Below are 18375 nucleotides of genomic sequence, written 5' to 3' on the forward strand. Positions count from 1 at the left end.
TAAGACTCGCTGTCCATGCTGGAAACAAACCTCGCTCCCTGGTGCAGCTTAGGACCGTCCACCGTGGGATGTTTCCAGCAGCCTAGGCTGGAGAGCCCAGGTCCACAGGGCCGCTCTGGCTGCCTGGGCCCTGGGCTGAGTTCCCGCCCTCTGCAGAGGCTGTTCCCCAGCCTGGAGGGATCTGGGGAGGAGCACTGAGACGCCAGCACGAGGAGCTGACAAGCTCGGCTGAAGTGCGGCCCCATCTGCCCGACTTCCTGGGCCCAGGTGCCCCTCTGTCCTGGGTGGAAATGCGGCTGCTCACTCTCGTTTCCCCTCCTCTCTAGGATCCTGTGGCCATGACCTGGGTGCCTTGAGTCTGGCCTGCGCGGCCTCCTGCCCATGTCTCCAGGGCTCTGCCCTCTCCAGCCCCAGACCAGCTCCTGAGCCTGCTCTTCCCACACCCCGTTCCACAGGGGACCCCTGGAGCTTCAGGACAGCAGAGCACAGCAGCAGTTACGGTAGGTGGCCTCCCCGTGCTACCCACCCCTGTCTTGAAGGAATACCTGAGCCTTGTTGGTCACTGGAAGAGGAAGGACACCTTTCTGAATACTACCTGTCACAATCTTATAGGTTGTAAGTAGCAAAAACAAAAACAAACTGTTTCAATAAAATGAAATTATCAGCTCATGTAACCAAAGTGGTATGCTGGGCTTCAGGCAGGGCTTGATCCAGTGGTTCATGTGAGCAGGATCTAGTTTCTGTCTATATTCCTTCATGCCTTTTCCTTGGTGATGGCTCTGATCCTAGTGACATTTGATGTGCTATGTTAGAAAGATGTTGCTTCCGGGGCAGCGTGCTTCTAGGTATAAATCTGGGGTTGAGGGTGAAGGAAAAAAAAATCTGCTTCCATGCTAGAACAAATAAGTCCAAGGGTTGATCTCCTGGACCTTACTGGCAGTATTTGAATCATCCTAAACCTTTAACTGTGTTCACAGGACTTGATTTGGAGTCAAGGTCTGACCTTCCCTAACCATGTGATCAGTAAGGAAGAGTGTTTCCCAAAGGACTTTCAAGGACCCTCTGACAGGAGAAGGGAGACTCCCCTCTCACTTTGGAGAGACAAATAACAAATGATCATTATAGGTGGAGTCTGCCCAGTTTGGACAGCTAAGGCCAGTCCTAGACTGAATATGCTGTGTATCTTTGGACAAATCCCTATGCCTCTCTGAGCTTCTGTTTCCTTACCTGATAATGTTCTTAACTAGCTGGGGTGCTATAAGAACTACCTGAGATGATGGATGAAAAACACTGGCTTCCAGCAGGAACTTAGTAAATCCTTCTTTTCCCCTTCCTGCTTCCATCCCCAGGGAGTTCGGGACATCTCTATTTCTTCAAACTTGGAAGGTGCTCCCGGGGACACGTTACTGGTCAGAGTTCTTAGAAGCAGAGCCTGAGACGAGGAGTCGTGTCTGAGATCTCTCGAGGGCAGGGTCCCAGGGGACGTGAGGAAAAGAGACTGGGGCAGGAATGAGAGCGAGTCAGGTCATGGTCATTGGAAAAGTCCAGCCTTGGGCCTTGGAGCAAAATTCACACCCCAGGATCACAGACAAGGGGTCCTCGTCCTGCACTGGTCAGCATGGGCTGCGGGTCATTGTGGGGGGTCCCTGTGTGGCTCAGGCAAGGCGACCCCCCTTTGTGGAAGGCAGTTCTCTGGGTAAGGGGGAACGGTGAGCTGCGTGGACCACACCCAGCCCCTGGGGAGGGGGTTGTGCTAGCTGTCGTGGGCTCTGTCCAGGCCACCAGTTAGCACAAGGTGGCAGAAGCCCGTGTCTGCAGCCTGTCCTGTCCTGGAGTGGCCAACTCTCTTGTCTCCTCTGGCTTTGTTCCTGCTGCCCCAGCCAGGGATGCCAGCACCTTCCAGCCTGGGGTGTGGTGATGGGGTGGGTCCCCTGCCCCTTCTCCTCCAGTGATTCCTTTTCTCCTCACGAACCCTTAGCCATGTGGTTCCCCCTACCTGTTATGCCTTTCCTTGCTCTCTACTCCATCCTGTTTTTCAAGGGCTATTTCAGGGCCCTTCTTTTCCAGGAAGCTTCTGCTGACTGTTCCAGCCAGTGGTGTCCAATGGGAAGACCAAGGCTCAGTGTGCATTTCCTCACAAATACCCTACTGCTTCCCGCTTCAGTGCCAAAATGTGTTGCTCTTTTTGCCTTGACTGCTAGGAAGCTCATAGACAGTGGGAGGTCCATCTCTGATAAGGACTCAGGGTGCAGTTATCCAATAACCTTATCTCTTGTTCTGCCTTCCTTCTTCTAATTTTTAACCTTGTCCAGATTTTTGCTCTTACTTTTTAGCTTGTGCTGCTGATACTGTTCTCAGCAGCCTCAGAATCTTTGGAAGGAGGTGGGTATAAATCACCATGAGTGGAGGTGAGTGAAGCATTGAGCTCAGCCTATAGCCAAATGCTAGGCCTTGGCCTTTCTAGGGGCACCTTGGGTGGGGCCTCTCCCCAGGCCAGGGTGGGGCCTGTCTCCAAGAAGACACCAAGGCCTGACCGTGGTGGCCCTGGTACAGGCCCACCGTGCCCTCGTGGGCTGGGAACAGCGTTGTTCTGCTTTCAGTCCTCTTCCCTCCTCCCTCCCGGTCTTATCAGAAGCTAATGAAAGAGGCTGGAAACCCAATCCTCTGGTAATTAAATTTACTTAACGGGTATTCAAGTGGAGTAATGAGAAGTTTAATGCAGTGATTAGATTTTTCTTTAATTAATTAAAATGAGAGCCATGTGTCTTCCCAGCAAACCAACTTGACCCCGTGCTTGAGCGCGGCAGGCAGAGGAGTGGGTGCTTGGCCAAGTGGTGGGGGTCAGGGTGACGCTGCCCCCGCCCTGGCGTGACTGTCCTCCAGAGTCAGCCTGGCTTGGATGTCCACTCAGACCAGTCGGCTCCTGCCCTGCTCCTGCTCTGAGCCCTGCGAGTACCAGGGACTGGGTCACACAGGGCCCAAGGATCCACAGTCCTGGCTCCAGGGAGCTGACAGTGAGCCTGCGGGGAGGCCTCAGACAGGAGGGTCAGCAAGGGGTGCTGGAAAGCAGGAGGGACTTCAGGCACCGGCAGGAGGAGGTGGTTCCAGAGGCACACCTCACTGCCCCCAGCCAGCCTGCATGTTCCGCCAGGCCTGTGTCAGTCCTAGATCATCTGGGCTCACAGACGTGGCGGGGGGACAAGGAAGAAATCTGAGATGACCCACAAAGCACGTCTCCCTCTGGGCTTGGAAGTACCTCCCTGGGAGGCTGACCGTCCTCGCTGGCTCCTGAAGGCCAGGGGGGCTGCAGGGACGCACTTCCTCCTGGAGCCCCTTTGCTGTGGTCAGGCGGTGGCCAGGGCAGAGGGAAGCTGGGAATCCAGCTGTGCTGTCTGGAGGGGCCACAGGACCTAGCCAGGGTGAGGGCAGGCAGAGTAGGACCCCAGAAGACAGGCCCTGGCCCCCCAGAGAGGATGTGTTACTGTCAAAGCAGGAGAGAAGCTGCTGGGGAGTCTTGGGCTTCCCTGGTAGAGGCAGGAAATGTCCTTCATTGAGCTTGACCCTGGCCTCACGCTGAACCCTGACCCTGGACAGACTGGACCATGATCCTGGTCCCGCACTAAGCCCTGACCACAGCCACCCACGGAGCCAAGAGAGGAACAGGTGCTGGGGTGGGAGGAGTGGACGGGCCTGTTTGTCCATCCTGCCAGCTCTGCTGCCTGTGGGCAGGACTTCTGTGCCAGACCCCACTCAGGAAGGGCCAAGATGAATCAGGCACAGTCCCTGCCCACAACCACAAGGCTGGTGGGGGAGGCAAGAAAAAAAAATCACCAAAAGCACCAGGGATAAGAGCACCAAGTGATCAGAACTCAGGAGGGGGTGGCCCAGGCATGGGTGGCCCATGGCTCTGCATTGAGAGCCGTCCTGGCCACAGGTGGGAGGCGAAGGTGCTAGAGGCTGAAGCAGGGCCACTGAGGGTGAGGAGGATGGCAGCCTTCTAGGACCTGGTTCATCAGCTTGTGATGAACCAAGGGACTCGTGCATGAGGTGTGGTCACATGCTGGGCACTGGGCTGGTAAGGACACTGTTCGAGGAAGCCACGTGTATCCGTTTCACACAGGAGGAAACAGCCGTGGGGGCCGTCCAGCCTGCTCCGTCTGAGGCAGCCAGGTGGGGTCCCTTCCAGTCTTGCTGGCTGCAGGCCGCACGCTGCTGTTCCCAAGGTGAACTTGCTCTGTGAGCTGGAGCGCTCTCCTTACCAGTCCTTCTCCCTGGCCTGGGTGGACAGCCCCTCAGGGGAGGCTGGGCTGGTCAGACTGGCCTCTTCCAGCTGCAGCTGGAGTCATCAGAGTGGGGGAGATGAGGCGGGCCTTGGCTGGGCAGGGACCAGGCACAGGCTGAGGGACCAACCAGGAATGAGCGTCTTCTGCTTCCTTCATCTTCCCTCTGACCCCACACACCGCTGCCCTCCTTCCAAGGCTTCGCCCTTTCTGAAGCCATCCAGGAAGCTGTCCACCCCCACCTAGTGAAACTGAGGCTCTGAGAGGGACAGGGACCTGCTCAAGGTCATGGCTCTGCCTTTCGTGTTGCTGTAAGCCAAGTGCCTGAAATCCAGTATCTGGAGTTGACTCTTTGAATACAAGGTTTGTGTTATATCCCGGGGGCGGGGGACCAGCAGTTCACTGTGCTCAGGTGGGGACCCCGGGACCATGGTGCCCCCTGGGTGCCCACCTTCCCTGGGTTCCATGCACTGTGAACCTCTGGCTCTCACCCTCAGGCCATCGAGGTGGGTCACCAGTCCCCAGATGAGGCAGCCAGGTGGGGGAACTAGGCCAGGTCACACTGTGACTGCCAGGCAGGGCTGCCCAGGTCCTCAGCTCCAACCAGCCCCTGTGTGATCTCCCTCTGTGCCAGGGTGGTAGGCAGCCCCCACCCCCGTCTCTGTCTCTCTTCCAGGGCCCCCAGCCTCTCCTCCCCACTGCATCTCCTGCTGCTTCCGGCCTTGCCCTGCGCTCTGGCCAAAATCAGTGCCTCCTAGCACCCCTCCAGCTGTCCCTGTCCCCTGGAGGGCCTCCCCCCTGCTCCCTCTGCCCACATCCCTCTACCCTTTTAGTGTGGGTCCTGATGCCCTATGGACACTGTCTGCCCGCCCCCCAGGCTGCCCCTTCCCCAGGCCCCGTCTGCAGCTTCCTGCCTGCCCCCTCTTAGGACCTGGCCTCCCTCCTGACTTGGGAGCTTCACGGAGGGCAGGGGAGTATTACTTACCCCCACTTCCTGGCCAGTCACTGCCAGGGCCTGGCACATAGTAGGTGCTCAGGAGGCAGCTGGAATCCTCCACAAACCTGTCCCTTCCTTTGCCCGCGGCTCCTCCTCGGCTGCCCTGGGTCCTCTGGCCCCTCGAGGGATTAATCTCAGCCCCACCCACCAGGTGACCAGCTCCAGGACACTTCTGTGCCCTCCACTGCCCCAGGGCCTTGGGGCAGGTGCAAGGCAAACGGGCTCAGAGGCCAGTCCGAGAGCCCAGCAGGTGCAGGGGCTGGGGATTCCTGACCCTGCGCGAAGCTTGGTGGAGGCTGCATGGGACGCTGCCTGGGCCAACGTAACCTGCTCTGCTAGTGACTGGCTGTGTGACCTTGAGCAAGGTGTGTAGCCTCTCTGCCTGGATTGCCTCACCTGTCAAATGAGGTGACCACTGACCCACCTGAGGGCTGCCGGGAAGATTAGAAGGGTCAATACCATGCAAGGCTTGTAGCACCACCACTGACAGCCACACTCCCTAGATGTCATCTGTCACCACTGTCACTGAGCAGTGGCCCCATGAAGGCAGAGTGTGTGGTGTTGGTGCTGGTGGAGGGTTCAGGGAAGGTTTCCAGAAGGTGGGGACACAGGAGCAGCAGCTTGAAAGACGAGGCACAGAGAGGGAGAGGGCGTTCCAGGAGGAGGACAAAGCGATATTTACTCAAGCAAAAAAAAAACTGCACCAAAGTAGGAGTGTCTCTGGTAACACAGGAAGGTCCCCTTTTGTCCTTACATCACCCTCTGCCAAGGTCCCACTGATGTTGGTCTGGTGTGTCTCCTTCCAGAACTTTTTCTCTGTCTTTACAAACATTTATCATGTATTATTTTTTTAAAAAATAAATGGAATTGGATTTTGTACATCACCCTACAACTTCCATTCTTCACTCACCGGTGTATCGTGGGCATCTGTCAATGTCACGGCACCCAGATCTGCCATGTTCTTTTTAATCGTTGTGTAATATTCCATTGTTTGAACAGAGTGTAATCTATGTAACCAGTCCCAGGTTGATAGATATTTAGGTTGGCTTCCATTTTTCACTCTTGCAAATAATGCTTCAGGGAGCTTCCTTGTCTATCTATCTTGCTGACACACGTAGGCATTTCTGTAGGATAGATTTCAAGATGTGGAGTTGCTGAGGGAAAGGTGTGCTTGTTAAATTTTGACAGTTACTGCCATATTGCTTTTCCAAATGATTGAGCCAGTTTAGACGCCCACCCTTAGTATCTGAGAGTGACCATTTCCCACACCATCCTTCCCACTGAATGTTGTCAATATGGTTACTTTTTGCCACTCTAGAAGAATCTCTCTCTGTGGTTCCAGCACTCACTTTGCTTCTCCCCGGCGAGGCCACGCATTTTTTCCTGCAGTTATTGGTCATCTGTATTTTTCCTCTGTGAATTGACTGTTCGGATCCTTTGCCCATTTTTCTTTTCTTTTTGCCTTTTTCTTATTGTTATAAAAGAGCTTTTAGTATATTAGGAATTTTAAAACTTTTGCCTGTTACACGTGCAGAAATATTTTCCCTAGTCGGCCATTTGTCTTTTTAACTTTGTTTATGGTATCCTTGGCCATATAGAAGCTTTAGATCTTTATTTAGTCAAATCTGTCAGACTTCTGGGTTTCCAAGTTCTGCATCTGGCTTGGCGAGGCTTCCTGAAAGGGTTTATAAGTGGAACGGGGATGAGGTCAGATTTGCGACTGGGAGAGGTCATTCTGATTTCCGATGTGTGGTGATGGATAGAGGGGGGACAAAGAGCAAGAGGACAGATGCAGTGAGACCCTTAGGCCCAGAGGGGGCTGCGGGAGGATTGGGGAGAAGACGAGTTTGAGGAGTGTTCTGGAATTGGCTGACCGTGGACATGAGGCCGAGGAAGGGAGAGAGGTTGAAACTGGGGTGTCTGGCTTGGGGCCTGTGTGGCTGGGGCCGCCCCCACCCTGAGCTGGTGCGCACACACGTCTGAGCTCCAGGAGCATCTTGAAATCCCAGAGACGGGTGCCTCTGTCTGTGGCCTCATTGAGGAGGGTGTCTGCTCCTTGTGGGGTGTCTGCTCTGTGGCAGGTAATGTCCGAGTCACTCTCTGCCTCGCTTGCTGTCTCTCTTTAATCCCGGCTACCTTATGAAGCATGTTTTGACAGGTAAGGAACCGGACCCAGAGACACGAAGGAACCTGCTGAAGGTCACAGAGCTAGTAAGTGGCAAAAAGAGGATTTTTTTTAGCCAACTTAGATCCAACCATCCACACACAACTCCTGCCAATGGCATCTAGGAGACTTTCATTCATTTCTAATGTGACCAACCTAATGTCATCGGGGACTCTTGGGGACCATGGCTGGAGCTATAGAACCTGAGTTTGATATTCAGCCCCATTCCTTACGAGGCAAGTCATTTCACATTTCTGGCTTCGGTCTCCCCTTTCCAAAAATGGGGGCACTGATAGTACCAGCCTCCTCGGCGTGCTGTGGAAGTGTGCGTCGGCGTAGAGAGTGATTGGCAGGGCGCTTCCCTGGGCGCTCCCTGTGACATCACGACGGTAGCGGCGATGGCGATGGTGCTCACTCAGCTCCCCAAAGCAACTTCTCCCACCATTAACCTTTGAACGTCTGTCCTGTTTTCAGTCCAAAAACCTTTGGTGGACTCTGAGTTAAAGCCCAGCCAACCAGCAAGAACCATTCAGAGAAAACCATTCCGTTGCCTTCTGGGACTTGTCCCCCGAGCCATTCCAGTCAGGCGTTTTCCAGCCGCCTGTGCATTCCTCCTCCACTGCCCGGCCTCTGCGAATACACCAGCAAGTTCACATTTAAACCCCTTCCTCCCTCAGGAGGATCCAGGTGTACTTTAGAGCCAGGGGTGTGAGCTGACCCCAGCCCTGCTGACCCCACTCCAGCCACGAGCCATGCCCAGATACCTGACCCTAGGACAGTCATTCTCAGCATCACCAGCCCAGAGACTCGTCCACAGGGAACAAAGTAGAAAGCGGCTGGGGGCAGTGGCACACACCTGTAATCCCAGCAGCTCGGGAGGCTGAGGCAGGAGGATCGTGAGTTCAAAGCCAGCCTCGGCAACTTAGTGAGGCCCTAAGCAACTCAGTGAGACCCTGTCTCTGAATAAAAAACAAAATGGGCTGGGGATGTGGCTTAGTGGTTAAGCACCCCCAGGGTTCGATCCCTAGTACCAAAAAAAAAAAAAGTCAGAAAGCACAGCAGAATCCAGAGCAGGGCTCCTCCTCTTGAACTTATCTAAACAAATCCTGTGGCCTTGAGACCCCATGGATGTAAGGTGCCCACGCTGGGTGAAGACCTGGGGCCAGTGAACAACTTCTCCCTTACCCACAGAAATCACCAGACTACCACGGTGGGTCCCGCATCCTCTACATGAGTCCCCAGGTATTTCTTAGGAAAATATGAAGCCATTATTGCCATTTCCTTGTAGGACGTTGCTTTCAGTGGTGGGGCATCGGCCACACCCTTTAATTCTTAACCAAAAAGGTAGGAGAGCCAGTTCAGTCCTCCCCAGGGAGCAGCCACGCCCAGCAGCCCCCCACCCCAAAGCCTCTGAGGGGACTCTATGGCCGTCTTTTGGAAGCCCCCCGTCCCACAGGTTCCCAGGGTCTCACTGAGCCTGCCTGTGTCCCAGGGGCGTCTTCACTTTAAATAAGCACTGCCCACCCCACCCAGTCCCCGCCACAGCTCGCCAGCACCCTGCACACCACAGTTTACAGCTACCCTGGCCCAAGTTCAGCCCCAGGCACACAGTGGGTGTACAGAGACAAACACTGGAGTCCGCATCCAGCACTCACCGAGAAGCTTCTCCAGGCTGCCTGGAAAGCCCTCATGGTGGAAGAGCCTTCCAGGGACCAGGGGCAGCTGGGCTGTCCCGGTATTTTTTGGAGGAGGAGTGTATTTCACTGCAGCCAAGTCTCACTTCTTGGAGAAAGTGAAAACAAATTTCTGGGTGTTTATGAACGTTTAACACTTTCCCTCGGTTGCTGCCAATGCCCTGTCGTTGTGGGGGGCTGCCTCTTTCCCCTGTTCTCGTCACTAGCCCACTGGAGCACACAACACTTAAGAGTGTAATTGCCAAAGTAAAGCGCCAGCAAGTTCACAATATGAATGTACACTTAAGCTTGCAGCTCATGGCCACCACAGGCCCCCGCCCCCGCCTGCCCAGGCTACCCAGGGCAGGTGGGCAGGGGCCCCAGGGCCTTTCTGAGAACTGGTTCCAGACCCGAGTCAAAGAGAAAGTTCTGAAGAGGCCTCAACCTTCTGAAGTCAAGTTCGGCTCCTTGGATGTGGGCCAAGGCCCCCACTGTCAAGGAGATGCCACCACCTGCCTCAGTTCACACCTCCTTCTCCATGTGGGATTGTCCTGCTGGCGGATCCCAGTGCAGGGCCTGGAAGCTCCCCCGCTCTCGTGGATAGGGAACCCTTCAACTTGGGGACTAAGATTATCCTATTTCCCCTGAAATCTCAGTTATTTAGAGGCTCCCACATGGGGCTTGAGCTCAGTCACACAGAAAATCATCCAAACATGTCAAAGCAAACACACACAGTTACGGGCCCCCAGGGCCAGTGGAGGTGTGGCGGGACAGGCGAGGCGGGGCCACTCACCCGCGGGTGGCGCCCTTCCTCTCTCCTCCATTACCATATGGACTCCCATTCCATGTCCAGCGTGGGAGCGGAGAAGATCTGGTCCACACAGTCACTCAGGGACCCAGGAGGCTGGAGCACTGCTGTCTTGTAGCTGCTCTACCCTCTGAAGCGTGGTCTGCAGTCACTGTGGGGAAGAGACAATGGTAGGGGTCAAGCATTGGCTCCTAAGTGCTTTGGCCCAGCATAAAGCATGTGACTTTGGTTCCCAGCCCATTGGCCAGAGCTTTTCATATGGCCTGACTGTGGAAGAGCTAAGGAAATGTGGAGGGAGTATGCTGACATTTGACGCACAGTGAAATAAATTCTCTGGTATGAAGGTTGTTGTAGGAAGAGCCAAAGCCATGGCTTCCTGGTCACTCTCTTCACCAAGGGTGGACAAGTGGCTGTTGTAGGCCATGCAATGTCCTGATTATGACCGCAGACTCTGACTGCAGAACACCTGGGATCCAAGCACGACTCAGGACCTCATTAGCTGTGTGACCTTGGTTGAGTCCATCTCTCTGCCTCGGTTTTCACCCCTGTAAAATGGGAATATCGGTAGCATCTGTCTCTCTTCAGATGGTGCAAAGATGAAATGAGTTAATATTTGAATGGTGCTCGGAACTGTAGTGGGCACATGATAAGGGCTCTATACGTGCCAGCCTCCCCCACCACTACGTTCCAGATAGAGTTCTAGGTATTGGGAGAATAGACGGTAAGTCCCCTGCTCTCACATTTGATGGGGAGATGGAAAACAAACAGGTAAATAATTAAATGAAGACGACAGTTTCCACTAGTGATGGCACTAAAAAAAATCACATGAAAATCACTAAAAAAGGCACATGAAAAGATGTTCCTTATCATTAGTTATTAGGGAAATGCAAATTAAAACCACACTGAGGTCTCATTATACATTGTTACATTGACCTTTTAAAGTGTTAACACAACCAAACTAGGTTCTACCCAAATGTTCTTCAGCTAACTAATGAATGGATAAACAATGAGTACTACTCAGCAATAAAAAAGAATGTGGTTCCGGCGTTTCAACAGATGAGTAGATAAAGAAAATGTGGTATATATCCACAATGGAATATTACTCAGCCATAAAGAAGAATGAAATTATAGCATTTGCCAGTAAATGGATGGAACTGGAGACTATTATGCTAAGTGAAATAAGCCAATCCCAAAAAAACAAAGGTCGAATGTTATATCTCTGATATGCGGATGCTAACACACAATGGGGGGGGGGCAGGGATAGAAATTCATTGGATTAGGCGAAGGGAAATGAAGGGAAGGGAGAAGGATGGGAATGGGGAAGACAGTAGAATGAATTGGACATAACTTTCCTATGTTCATATATGAATACATGACCAGTGTAACGCCACACCATGTTCAACCACAAGAATAGGAAGTTATACTCCATGTATGTATAATATGTCAACATACATTCTAATGTCATATATAACTATAAAGAGCAAATAAAAATTTTAAGAAATTGGTAACACCAAGTCTTGTGGAAGATAGAGAAACTAGACCTTCCTAGGTTGCTGGTAAGGATGAGGAATCATACAACTACTTTGGCAAACAGCGTGGCAGTTTCTTACAAAGTTAAAAAGATGCTCACCATACAACTTGGCAATCCTACTGCTAGGTACCTACCACAAGAAATAAGAACTTAGTTCAGGCAGAAACTCATTTGTGAATATTTGTAGTGGCTTTATTCATAATCTCCCCAAACTGAACAACCCAAATGTTCTTCAGCTAACTAATGAATGGATAAATAATGCGTACTACTCAGCAATAAAAAAGAATGTCGTTCCGGTGTGAGACGGCACACTAAATCGCGAATGCCTTGTGCTAAGTGAACCAAGCCCAACCCGAGGCTGCAGAGAGATGCCCCCCGTTTAGACACCAGAAAAGCAAAACTGCAGGGCCAGAAAACAGATCTGTGCTGCCAGGGACTGGGAGTGGGACGGGACTGCAAAGGGACAACCCTTGGGACTTGGGGTGTGATAGAATTGGTCCCTACCTTGGTTGTGGTGGTGCCAACTTGGCTGCGTGTCGTTGTTGAAACTCAGAACTGCACACGGGAGAGGGCGAATTTTACTGTGGTTTTAATTACACCTCAGTCAGCCTGCCTGGAGGAAAGCTCACTGTGGGATTGTTGAAACAGGGATGTGATAAGTAAGTAACGGGGCAGGGCCGTGTGTCATGGCGAGGACCCCCACCCTCTGGGGTCAGCAGGGCTTTCTGACCAGGTGCCTGGACTGAGGCCTGGCTGAAGAGGAGCCAGGCAGAGAACAGCAGGGGGCGGGAGCCTTATGGCCAGAGTTGAGTGAGTGGGAGACAGGTCAGGGCGCAGGGGTTAGTGCCCTGCAGGCCAGGTTAAGGGCTTCTGGGCATGGCAAGTCCCCAAGGGGGTCTGCAGGGTGAACAAATGGGTCCCCAGGAGAAGAGCCAGTCAGGGCTGAAGCAGGAGGATGGGTGGGGGTGCAGGAGGGGTCCTTAAGGGTGTTGTGGGGCTGGCGAGGCAGAAGCCAGACATCCTGGGGACTAAGAACATGTACCCAAAGCTTCCAGAGGCAGGGCGTGGACTTGATGGGCAGCAACGGAGCCTCAGAGAGAACAGGGTGAGGCCGTCCTGTGAATTCCAGAGTGTGACCAAAACTTGCAGAAGTGGGGCTGGCCCATGGCAGACATTGAGACATGGGGAGAAGGGAGGGACTTGGACAGGTAGACAGGGCCTTGGGTGTCAGGCCAGGGAGTTTATGCTCCTGGGCTCTGGTCAGTCAGGGCTGGTCACTCTAGGGTGCTGAGAGGCCCATGCTGAGGTGGGAGGCAGTGCTGAGCCCCATCAGACTGGGCCACAGGATTGACTCAGCAACCTGTGCTGAGATGGGCCCACCAGGGTAACAGGAAGCCATATTTATTGCACTAACCTTCCTGCTCTTCTCCACAGTGCATGCTGGGACCGCGTTGGACAGGCTGCTGCTCCCCAGGCCCCCAGAGGCCAATCTGTTTGCCTCCAGGCACCGTCTGACCCAGGTAGGGTGAGATCAAGGCGGGCTTTCATGCTCCATGCCTCTATGGGGTGGGAGGGCTCAGAGCATAAGGAGCAGGTCCCCTGACCCATGCTGGCCCTATGAATGAGCCCCGGCCAGGGGCAATGGTGGGGGACACAGTGTGGGCTCTGAAGGCCCCTGCAGCAGGGAGCCCCCTGGGGAGGAGCTTTCCTCCTCTGAGAAGGTGGGCCAACCCTGCAGCCATCTGTCCTCACCAGCTGCATCCTGGGGCGCTGAGAGGGGCATGTTGTTCCTGCAGCCCATCTAGGCGCCTACATGCTCAGTGTCTGTGGTTGCTCAGGATCCGTTTCCCGACCCACATCTGCCAAGTACTCTGTAGGAGTTTTGCATCCGGGGTTCCCCCTGCTCTGCCCTCACTCCGGCTTTTCGCTGCCCTGCATCGTGGTGCCACACGGCTCCTGCTCTGGAAGTTCCCAGCTCCCTGTGGAACTCCTCCTGGAGGGGATGCTCCTTCCTGCACCAGGAACGCGCCCATCTCCGCTTCTGGTCCCTTATTCCTGGGTATAGCAGCTGAAGGCCCTCTTTTGGGTCCATTGCCCCCTAAGGGATGGAGTGGGAGTTGGGGTTGCAGAGAAAAGTACACATTCCAGTTGATTTTGAACTTCAGACAGACAGCAAATCAGCTTCTTTTGTGTAACTATGTCCCAAATATTTCTTGGCACATACACTTGTGTTTGCTAAATATGGTAATCCCGTGGGGGCTGGATCTCCAGTCTCCCTCTTCACCTGGCCAGTTCTCTCCTGGGTCCACCCAGTCTCCTCAGATGTGCTGCCTCCAGTGAGTGTGGCAGGTGTGCTGGGGCCAGCGGTGGCCCAGCCTGCTCAGGCCCTAATCAGTGGGCACTTCTTGGTGCCCTGGTTTCAACAGGCCGTCCCCAGGGCTGGTGGGGGCAGCAGCTTTGGCCTCGGGAGTGCAGTAGGATTCCTTGTCGTCCCTCTGGCTGTCTAACAGCAGAGTCGAGGCTGCGGAGGTCATGGAGTGGGGTGGGCTGGGCCTCTCTGTGCCTGTGAGCAGGGCTGTGAGGCGGGTGCGGGGCTGTGACAGAATCAGGAATAGAAAACTGTTCTGTGGGTTTGGAGCCCAGAGTGCTTTGGCTTGGCTAAGTGGGGGAGGCCACATGGACGAGGCAGGGCCACAGCGTGGGGCGTGGAATGCTCTACTGGTGTGTCCATGAACACTGTAGGGACAGAGGAGGTGTTTTCTCTCCAAACAGAATCATTTTTCTGGTTACTAAGGTATAAGTTATCTATGTGTTATTAATCTACCAACCTACCTACCTGTCTGCCTACCTGTCTACTTACCTACCCATCTGTCTACCTACTTATTTCACCTCCCTCCCTCCCTCCCTATACCTGCCTACCTAACCTATCTGACCTGCCTATCTACTTCCTAACCTACCTACCTACTTACCCTGCCTATCTACCTTCTAACCTATCTACCTAACCTACCTACCTACCTATATAACCTGCCTATCTACCAATCTAACCTATCTACCTAGCTAACCTACCTACCTTCCCACCTACTTACTTAACCTGCCTATCTACCTAACTATCTAACCTACCTACCTACCTATATAACCTACCTATCTACCTGCCTATCTACATATTTACCTGACCTACCTAACCTACCTAACTTCCCTACCAGGAAGGCTTTAGAAGTGTGCAGCCGGAAACCTTCCCATGATCCTTTCTCTCTTCTTAGATAAGTCTTCTTCCAGATTTTTCCTATGCACTTATAAACAGGCCTGAAGGGAAAACCCGGGCTCATGCTAGTCCCCCTCCACTCCACCACTTGACTGTTTCACTGAATGACGTGTCGTGTAGACCATTCCAGGCTTGTCCAGAGTTCTTCCCTATCCTTTTCTATGTGAATTCTTCATCAATTATTCATGCTGTCGGTGGCCATTTAGGCTGTTTCCAGCAGTTGGCTATTTATAACCCTAACTCGGGAAACTCTAGTCTGAGCATCTGTGTGCTCTTGCATTGTGGGTCCGTCAGTGTTTCCGGAAGTGGTCTGCCTGGATCGGAGGGCATGTACATTTCCACATTTGATCTGTTCTGTACAACCAGATGAGCCCCAAAAGGTTGTGCTGACTGAGGCTTCCACCATGCAAGGGGTATTTGCCCTTGCCAATCATGGGCATCACCAGCCACTTACAACCCTGCCAATCTGTAAAAATACTTTCGCTTTACATTTCTTTGATCATTTAAGGAAATGATCACAGAGCGCAGTTGTGCGGGCTTTGAGGCCATTTCTATTTCTTCATTTGTTAGTTGCCAGTTCCTGTCAGGTGCTCTGCTCATTTTTCTTTGCATGTGTCCACTCATTCAGTAAATATTTATTGAGCACCTACTACATGTTGGACAGTGTTTTGGTTGGAAACCTAACAGTGTACAAAACTGACAAAAAAAAAAAATATATGTATATATATATATATATATATATGCCTGCTCCATGGAACTTAAGTGCAAGTGGAGGGGAGACAGCCAAGGAAGGAGGATAAGTATGTGAAATGCAGCGTGCATTTGAGATGGTTGAGCGCTAGGAGAGAGGAAAAGAAGCAGGGGGATGGGAAATGTGAATCTGGTCATCAGGGCAGACCTCGCTGAGGGGTGGCATGGAAGAGAGAGAGTTGTGTAGATGTCTGGGAGAAGTGTGTCCCAGACGGTGGGAGCAGTGTGCATGAGGACTGAGTCAGGAGGGCCTGGGCTGGGGGCACATGTGAAGCCCCGATTATCTAGCCCTGCCTCACCCAGGGGAAAGGTCCTAGTGGCTGCAACGGGGTGAGCATGGGAGGCTGGGCATGGCTGGGGAGGGATCAGCGGGACCTGTGGACCCGCAATACTTGGCTTTTACTCAGAACGCAGCGGAGAGCCGCGGAGTATTCTGACTTAGTGTTTGCCCAGATCCTTGGGCAGCTGTGAAGCAGAGAGATCAGTCTGGGGGCTGTTGGTTGCAATGCTCCAGGGAGGACATCGTGGGGACTTGGACCAGGGTTCTGGATGGAGGTGGGGAGGACTGGGCAGGTTCCGAGTGCAGGTTCCAGGAAGAGCCAATGGGATTTGCTGAGCGATTGGATGAGGGGGTGTGTGGGAGAGAGAAGGGAGTGGAGGATGACTTCTAAGGTTTTGACCCGCATACAGATTGTGTATCCCCTCTCTGAAATGCTTGGGACCAGAAGTGTTTTGGATTTCTGATTTTTTATTTTCAGATTTTGGAATATTTGTGTATAATGAGATATCTTGGGGATGGACCCCAAGTCTAAACATGAAGTTCATTTATGTTTTATATATACCTTATGTAATACTTCTAATGATTTTGTGCATGAGATGAAGTTTCGCAGTGTGTGAACTTTTTCATTTGTGGTAGCACTTCAGTGCTTAAAGAGTTTGGGATTTTGGAGCATTTCAGATTTGGGATTTTTTAAAAAAAATTTTATTCTTTTTAGTTATACATGACAGTAGGGTGTATTTTGACATAGATTTGGGATTTTCTGATTAAGGATGCTCAACCTGTAGTGTAGGGTGCCCCTAGCAGAGATAGGAACTGCAGAGAACAGCGGGTTGTGTATAGGTGAGAAGGAGCTCAGCTTTGGATGGGACCAGCTGCGCAATGGGTGGGGCCCAAAGCACAATGGAAATATGTGGCCCTTTTTTTAAAAACAAATTTCAGAATTTCAAAGTGGTGGGTGATGACAGAGAATTAAACCAAGCCTGGGTTCAGGTTGCACACCATGATCCAGCCAGGTCTGGACATGTAAGGGGGAGATGCCAGCAGACCTGTACTGGAGCAGGTCACTGACCGGTGGACATAGGAGACAGCAGTTCAGGGGACAGGTGTGGACTAGAGATACAAATTTAGGCTCCTCAGCTTAAATAAAGTATTTAATGTCATGAGATGGATAAGAGTATTGAAGGAGTGAAGGTAGATAAAAGAGAGAAGGACCAGAGATCCAGACCTGGGCTGCCATCAGCTAGAGACTGGGAAACAGGAGGATCAGAAAAGGGGGTGGTAGGACCAGGCAGGTGTGATGTATTAGAAGCCAAGGGCAGGGAGTGTTTCAAGCATGTCAGCTGGACTGAGAGCTGATCCTTGCTTCTGTGACACAGAAGTCATAGGTGGCCTTGGTTTCAGTAATATGGGGGGAGGGGCAGTGAAATGTATCTTATTGATTTGTAAACACAAATTGATGCATAAGAGGTTAAGGGATTTAACTCTTTATCTATTATATGTTGCAAACAGTTATTTACAAGTTTGGTGTTTGTGCTTTTTTTCCTCCTTAAATTTGAGTTTATTTATTTATTTATTTTTAACTCCTCAAAAGGTTAATATTGGGCTGGGGAGATAGCTCAGTGGGTAGAGTGCTTGCCTTGCAAACATAAAGCCCTGGGTTCAATCCCCAGCACCGCAAAAAAAAAAAAAAAAAAAAAGAGTTGTTCTGGTTGTTCAAATCTACAACTCTTTTTCTTTAGAGTTTCTGCTCTAACCACTGGTTTTTAAAAAAATGTCCTATATTGTTTTGTAGTTGCTTAGAAGATTTTTAAATATTGAAATCTCTATTTCCTCTGGAATGGGTTCGTGTGTGTGGTTTGAGGTAGGGATCCAAATGCCCAGCCAGTCATTGCGACGGTATTTATTAAGTGTTCTTTCCTTGCTGCCCTGGATCGCCGTTCCTGCCATCTGATTAGTGTCCCCATAGGCTCATGTCTGTCCAGACCTCGCTGTTCAATTCCATTGATCTTTGCCTGGGGAGAGATTTAGGAAGTGAGATAATAGTCTCAGTGATCCACCAGGCGTAGCGCGAGGAGGCGGGGGAGTGGAAACTGACAGTCACCTTCAATGCAGGAAGAGGCAGAGGGAAGCTGGGGGCTGGGAGGGCTCTCCGTATCTCAGGACTCCTGTGTGCCAGGCATGGGGGCTTTGCTGTTCCGCTTGGTCAGTTTGCACCCAATTCTGCAAAGTCAGCGTCCGTTTTCCCGTCCACACGTGAGGTTTGGGAGGTTTCATTTCTTGCCCAGTGGCATCACCTCATTGGTGTGTCACTGAGACTGGAAGGCTTTTGGCGTCCACGCCTGTATTTGTCCTCCTTAGGTAAGGGGTTGGTGAGGAGCCGTGCTCAGTGAGGTTGAAAGGGCCGCAAGACAAACTACCCATACCCGCCCCTTGCATCCCGGCCTGTCTTTGGCTGGGTCTTGAAGGTTTTCCCATTTCCAAAAGCAACCTGTTAAAACCAAATATTCCTGGCAGAGAAGCTAACATCTTAATTATCAGTTAACGCCTCTGCAGGGATTAGCAGCCAGCCAGCTGAGGACACTGAGTAGGGGCCCTGTGATGTGCATCTGGGTCAGGAAAGGCCTGAGGGA

At 52.3% G+C, this 18375-nt stretch overlaps 1 protein-coding gene across 1 annotated transcript in view; it reads left to right on the forward strand.

The window, feature by feature from the left end:
- Positions 1-330: 330 nt before the first annotated feature.
- Positions 331-18375, forward strand: part of LINGO1 (leucine rich repeat and Ig domain containing 1) — a 73057-nt gene continuing 55012 nt past the window's right edge. Inside the window, exons 1-2 of the mRNA XM_079128876.1 lie at positions 331-500; positions 12888-12973. The gene's annotated coding sequence lies outside the window, so the exon portion shown is untranslated. The remainder of the gene's footprint in view (positions 501-12887; positions 12974-18375) is intronic.

Source organism: Sciurus vulgaris (genome assembly GCF_902686455.1).
Source record: "Sciurus vulgaris genome assembly, chromosome: 2".
Classification (NCBI taxonomy): Eukaryota; Metazoa; Chordata; class Mammalia; order Rodentia; family Sciuridae; genus Sciurus; species Sciurus vulgaris.